General features: G+C 40.1%; 1 pseudogene; it reads right to left on the bottom strand.

Annotated features, from left to right (window-relative positions):
- Window positions 1-1,371: 1,371 nt before the first annotated feature.
- LOC100016217 (ras-related protein Rab-11B-like) lies at window positions 1,372-5,006 on the bottom strand (annotated as a pseudogene).
- Window positions 5,007-7,382: the final 2,376 nt, after the last annotated feature.

Below are 7,382 nucleotides of genomic sequence, written 5' to 3'. Positions count from 1 at the left end.
GTTTTACTTTCTGGATACAATGTTCTCCTGGTTCTGCTCATGTTACTCTGCATTACTGAGGTTCTTCCAGTTCATATGGAAAACCTTCAGATCATGAATCCTTATAGCATAATACATAAGATTCCACAATTTGTTCAGCCATTCCCCAATCAATAGACGCCTCTTCATTTTTCAATTTTTTTGCCACCTCATAGAGTGTGATCATGAATAATTTTGTACACATATTTTTCCCTATTATCTCTTTGGGATACAAACACAGCAGTGATATTGTTGGATTAAAGGGCAGACAGTCTTTTAAAGCCCTTTGGACATAATTCCAAATTGCCTTCAGAATGACTGGGATAATTCACAACTCCACTAACAATGCATTGGTGTCCCAATATTGCCACATCCCCTCCAACATTTATTATGTTCCTTTACTGTCATATTGGTCAATCTGCTGGGTGTGAGATGGTACCTCACATGACGATAGTAATGAGAGTTAATTGTTAAAGAATAATGCATGGAAGAAAGGGTCAAGATGCTATGATTTGAAATAAATCCTACAAAATGTATAAAGAATCTATGTTTTTCTACAATAACAAAACCTGAAAACTCTAAGTGCAGTTATAGACAAAACATGAGAATATTGCTTCCCTTGCAAACAGGTTTCAGGCAAGATGGCGAGTCAGAGAGGGAGCTATGGCCAGAAAGGAGTTTAACAAGGGCCTGCACAGGTTAACACTGGCTAGGGTTCTGGGATTGGAGGGAGAGGCCATAAAGGAAGAACTGGCACTTGCTGGACACTCAGGTAGAGGAACAGGATTTTCTCCAGTGGCTGACAAATCATTTCAATATTTCAGACTGCCCCAGAGCTCCTGGGTCTCTTTCCTGGGGAAAAGGGTACCTAGCAACAGCTCTCCCTAGGACAAGGCCCAGAGGCTAGCCACAAGTGAGGGAGGAAACTCTGGGGAGCGAATTAGCAGCAGCCTCACCACGGGTCTTCCACCACCAAAAGAGAACCCCGGAGCTCATGGAAGGATCTCCATTGGACACAAAAGGACATCTGAGGAAAATATGTTTCCCTCTAATTTCAGCACACTCTCCTTCCTTCCCTGCTCCCCATCTTCCCAAGAGGTCTATGGGTCTATGAAAAAGTTGGGCTAAATGCAAAAGCAAATCATTGTAGATATATCTTCCTTCAGCTATCATAAATGAGGTCTTGCTTCCTCTTTCTCCTCCCACATCACTAGACAACCAAGTGAAACTGCCCAGGGGAGCAGCCAGGGCTCACCCTCTAGGGGCAGAGCCATCATGACCAGGTTCAAGGTCAGCCCCCTCCCCTGGGAGCCTAAGAGAAAAGTGAGGTTAGGCTCACAGTTAATTCTCGAAAATGGATGGTGGAGATAGGGGAAGAAACGAGGATGACAAAGAGGCACTGAATCACAGGAGATACTGCAAAGATGTGCACACACGTTTCTAACTGAAGCAAGGTAAAAGCAGGCAGGGAAGGCGCCTCTAGGCGCAGGTGGTCACAGGTTCTGGCAGCACTGGATTTTGTTGGAATTCTGTCCATTGGTGGTGGTGGGGACACTGATGTCTACCCCATTGTTGCCAGGAGATTCATCATGTGCAGAGCTGTCAGCAATTTGCTTCTGAGATATGATGCGGTAAATCTCTGTGAGAATATTCTTTTTCTCCATATGTCTATTAACTCTAATTTTTCTAAGATTTCATTCACCTCTTTTACCTCTTTCTTGTTTATTTTTTGGTTTGATTTATCTAAATTTGATAGTGGTTGGTTCAAGTCTCCCACTAATATGGTTTTACTGTCTATTTCCTCCTTCAATTCTCCTAGTTTCTCTATTAAAAATTTGGATGCTATACCATTTGGTGCATACATGTTGATTAGTGATATTTCCTCATTGTCTATACTTCCTTTTAGCAGAATATATTTACCTTCCCTGTCCCTTTTGATCAGGTCTATTTGTACTTTGGCTTTGTCAGATATCATGATTGCAACTCCTGCCTTCTTTCTATCAGTTGAGGCCCAAAAGGTCTTACTCCAACCTTTAATTCTAACCTTGTGAGTGTCAACCCGTCTCATATGTGTTTCTTGAAGACAACATATGGTAGGGTTTTGGGTTCTAATCCAATCTGCTATTTGTCTACGTTTTATGGGTGAGTTCATCCCATTCACGTTCAAAGTTATGATTGTCATTTGTGGATTCGCTGGCATTTTGATAACTTCCCCTAGTCCTGACCTTTCTTCTTTAGCTTTCTCCTTTTGAACCAGTGATTTACTTTAGGTCAGTCCCCCTAGTCCCCTCCCTTGAGATGCTTCCCTTTCTAACCCCTCCCTTTTTATGCTCCCTTCCCCTCCCCCCTCTCCTTCCCTCCCTTTTTGTACTCCCTCCCCCCACCCCCTCCTTGATTTTCCTTTCTTTCTTGCCCTAATGGATAAGATAGAATTCAGGATCCCACTGGATCTAGATGTTCTTCCCTCTCAGATTTGATTTCACTGAGAGTAAGGTTTAAGTAATTCCACTTCACGCTCTCTTCCTTTCCTTCTCATATGAGAGTTCTTCCCCTCCCCTTCCCATGTGTATCTTTATATGGGAAAGATTATTCTATTGATTCCCCCCCTATTTCTTGAAGTTAATCTTAGTATTATCGCGGTTCTCCCCTCCCTTTTCCTTTCTTTGCCCCAACTTTCCCCAAATCTTCTTAATGCCCCAATCTTTCCCTATGCATGTTTCTTCTAACTACTCTTATGATGATACAATTTATGAGAGTTTCACAAAACATTTTCCCCACATATTAATATATATAATTTGATGTAAATGTAGTCTTTATAGAAGAGAGTTTGACTTAAAGAAAAAGATAAGATTTATCTCCTTTTCCCTTTCTTTAATATTTACCTTTTCATGTTTCTCTTGCTTTCTGTGCTTGGATATCGAACTTTCCACAGAGCTCTGGTCTTTTCTTAGCAAATGCTTGGAAATCTTCTATTTTGTTGAATGCCCATACTTTCCCCTGGAAGTATATAGTCAGTTTTGCTGGGTAGTTGATTCTTGGTTGGAGACCCAGCTCTCTTGCCTTTCTAAATATCGTGTTCCATGCTTTGCGGTCTCTTAGTGTGTTAGCCGCTAAGTCATGTGTGATCCTTATGGGAGCCCCCTTATATCTGAAGCTCTTCTTCTTGGCTTCTTTTAGGATTTTCTCCTTTACTTGGAAGCTCTTGAATTTGGCAATTACATTCCTAGGCGTTGTCTTTTGGGGATTTAGTATAGAAGGTGTTCTATGAATCCTTTCTATTTCTATTTTGCCCCCTTGCTCCAGAATGTGGGGGCAATTTTCTTTTATAATCTCCTGTAGAGTAATATCGAGTTTGTTGTTTACCTCTGGTTTTTCTGGGAGACTGATAATTTGGAGATTTTCTCATCTCCCTCTGTTCTCCAGGTCTGTGACCTTCTCAGTGAGATATTTTATGTTTTCTTCTATATCTAATTCATTAATTATTTGGGTTTGCTTTATTGATTCTTGCTGTTTTATCATCTCGCTTTCTTCGAGGTGCTTAATTCTGGTCATTAGGGACTGGTTTTGCTTTTCAGCCTTGTCTGCCCTTCTATTGGATGCTTCGAGTTCTTTTTCCAATTGAGCATTCTTATCTGTCAGACAGCTGATCTCTTTCTCCCATTTTTCTTTCCAGGTTTCCATCTTTTGGATAAGTTCCAGTTTGAGATCTTCCAGAGCTTGTTGATAGATTTCATTTTGGGAGGCGTGTTCTGAATTTTTTTGGATTTCCTCCTCATTCTCCTCTTTTCCTTGGGTACTTCCACCATAAAAGTTTTCAATAGTCACTTTTTTCCCTTTCTTCCTGGAGGCTTGATTTTGGGCCATGTGAGCCATCCCTTTGGTGGTTTTATTCCCCTTTCCTTTTTGGTCTGGGATCTTGGTTATATGGGTGGTTTTTCTGTGAATTTAGGTTGCTTCAGACTAGTTCTTCCCAGCCTCCGAGGTTTCTTAGAGTGCTGGGTCCCTGATCACAGCCACACTGCCCAGGTGTTCAGCTCCGCCCAGATAATCAGCGTGTGATCCGCCCCTGGTGTTCAGCGCAGCCCGCCCCAAGTACAGCTCCGCGCTGGATTCTCCAGTGAAACTGCCCTGAGAAGCCTTATCCTGGCAGTCCCCAGATCCCAAGGACCCTGGAGTGCCCCCTCCAGACAGAGACGCTCCCCACTCACTCGCTGTCCCAGTGAGCGCTCAGGTAGCTCACTCTGGTTTAGTGGGAGAGGTGGGGTGGGGGGAGGGTGGCTCAGTTCACTTTTCTGTGCAAGCTTTTCCTTCTTATTTTAGTGTGGAAATGTTCAAGCCCCACGTACCTTTGCCTCTTTGGGGTACTGGGGAGTCCTTCTGTTCCTCCAAAGGTGATTTTATGCTCTTTTGATATAGTCTATTTCGTTCGGTGCCAGGGAGAGGAAGCGTGTGGTGTCTAGATTGCAGCCATGATTACCCGGAAGTTGTGAGAATATTCTTAAAGGCTTCTTCCACATTGGTTGAATCGAAGGCTGATGTCTCAATAAAAGATAAATTGTTTTTCTTTGCAAATGCCCAAGCCTCATCAATGGGTACAGCCTGGAGGTGACGCAGGTCACTTTTGTTCCCTACCAGCATGATCACGATGTTGTCAGCATGGTCACGGAGTTCTTTTAGCCAACGTTTTACACTCTCATATGTTAGGTGCTTGGCAATGTTATAGACCAATAAGGCTCCCACACAGCCCCTCAGCAGTACGCTGATATGATCGCCCGGTACCACTCCTGACTAGCTGTGTTCCAGATCTGGGCTTTTATAGTCTTCCCTCCACTTGGATGCTCCTGGTAGCAAATTCCACACCAGTGGTGGTACTCTTACGCTCCAAAATGAATTCATTTCGAGTGAATTGTGAAAGGAGATTGCTCTTCCCTACCCTAGAGTCACCAATCAGCACAACTTTGAACATACTTGTCTTCCAGGGTCCCCATTGTCTGAGCTCTTCCGGAGGGATCCAGCAGTCTCCGCAGCCCCACAACAAACACCCTACTCTTTCCTAAAATTATTGATTAATGGGTCAATGTCAATTGAGAGAGAGATCTTAATCAGAAAGCAGAGATCTGTTGGCACTCATTTTAATCAATGGAATTAAAGTCAGAGTACCAGGAAAATGCAGGATATATAAAGAAGATCCTAAGAAATTTGACTAAGGCCATAAGTACCTGGAGCAGAGTAATATAAGAAATTCTAGAAAGGAAGGATGGCACTGGATTTTGGAGATCCTAAAATACAAGGTAAAGAGGTTTGAAGCAGATAACAATGTCATCCAATAGTTTGAATTAGAAGAATTACAGGACAATGTATGAGGAAAATAATCTAGAGATGAAAAATGATTGAAGGGGAAAGAATATAGGGATGGTAAGACCTCCAAGAAAACTATTGAAATAGCCCAGGAATATAGTACTATGGGTTTGAAACTTGATAGTGACAGTGTGAGTAGAGAAGTTTGAAATAGAGATATGAGAGATATTTTAGGAATAGAAATAGGGATGGTACATGCTTAGATGTTCAAAGTGAGAGAGAATGAAGAAAGATATATCTAAATTCATAGCCAAGTTCACTCAAGGTATATTTGAAAACCCATATTAGCCACCTCCACAGTGATGTCTATCACTCCATTGAAAAATTATAATGGAAACAAAAATTCAGTTTTGAGAGTTCATTCAATATAGAACTGTTTTTAAATACCGTGTACTCCAAAATATTTGGCATGTCACCTGAAGCAAAGGGAATGATATCAAAATATTTTATCTAGTTTTCAAAATTAATAATCATTCTCAGTATGTTAGAAAAAAAGATATGGAATAAAGACATAAAGAAATACACAGGAATGATATTATTATTAATGGCTGATGGAAGATCCCTTTGTTTTGGTCTGATCTAGGACTACTCGTATTTCATTAATACTTAAAATACTTTTTCATGAATTCATTAATGGTCTTCATTGAGGATATTCGAATCCTTCTGCCAGAAATGTTATGTTAGCTAAACTCATACTGTCACTCTCTGAAAGCACTGAATTGGACATCATTATAGCTGTTTCAAAGACAAAATGAGAAAAGCCATGAGAAAACAAGAAATCACCATCCTCAAGGACTCTTGTTTTTATTTTTAGTAGGTAAAAATGTTGATCTGCATATTGAATAGTACAAGCAATAGACTTTAAATCATTCTACAGAAACATCCTTTAGATAGATAGATTGATAATTGAATGGTTTGTTTGGCAAAAATTCCAAAGAGAATAGTAGGCAATGAATCTATTAATGGCCTTGAACTACTAACATTTGTCATTCTGTTGATTACTCTCAATGAATCTTTTATATATCACATTTGTACATACTTTGCATCTTGTCTCCTCCTTTAGACCGTGAGCTCACTGAACCAGCAGTGCAGATCAATTTGTTCATTTTTGCTCATCTTGTTTTATAATTATTCATATGCTTTCAGAGGACTTCCATAGAAAAGTGGTGTTAAACTCAAATTGAAATTGATTCCAACAGGTTACATTTACTTAGAAAATCACAAATTAACTTTATCTATGTTTATTGTATTTTTACTTATTTTCAGTAATGCTTCCCAATTATACTTTAATTTAGGTTAAGCAGCACTTGGAAGTGCTGCAGGCCATAACTATCAAGCTACAGGTTTCCCTTAGGCTCTCTAGATATTCTATGGTTCCCAGTAGAGTATTTGGACTATATAGTAGTTATTCTTTATCCACACCCACATTATGGGATATCTTATTTTTTCATAGGTCATAGGATATTACTAGAACTATTTGGCATCTTATTTCTACTCATTATCAATGTCTTCATAGCCTTTTGTGTTGCCTACCATTTTAATTCTTCAGAGATTGTAGTATTTTAAGATTTGCAAATATGTAGTCTCATCATAAGAACATTTGTAGGGGGAAAATTAGTTCTTCAGAGTGGATTTGTCCAAGTCCATTTTATAACTCCAATGGAATTTCAGGCCAAACTCATTGTTTTTCTGTGGTACTTGTCCCAAATATAAGTATAAAGGAGGAATAGAAAACACATATGAGCTGGAAACATGCAAGGAAAACGTCATTCTTCTGATGCCATAGAATCATAGCCCCACCAATAACCCCATTTTGCTTTTGCCAGCCTTGGTCCCCCAGGCTCCACTGAATTATGCTTCATTGATTGCATGTATTCAAACTCAGGTCACATTCTAGGACACTTCTATGCATTTTCACAAAGAATTAGAATCCATACCTTAGAACCCAAAATAGTATTGTATGTAAGGTCACCTGTCTCTCATGCAGTATCTTGTCTTTAGGTCAA

Source organism: Monodelphis domestica, chromosome 6 (assembly GCF_027887165.1).
Source record: "Monodelphis domestica isolate mMonDom1 chromosome 6, mMonDom1.pri, whole genome shotgun sequence".
NCBI classification, from domain to species: Eukaryota; Metazoa; Chordata; class Mammalia; order Didelphimorphia; family Didelphidae; genus Monodelphis; species Monodelphis domestica.
Note: the sequence above shows the minus strand (reverse complement) of the source record. Positions and strands in the feature narration are given on the sequence as shown.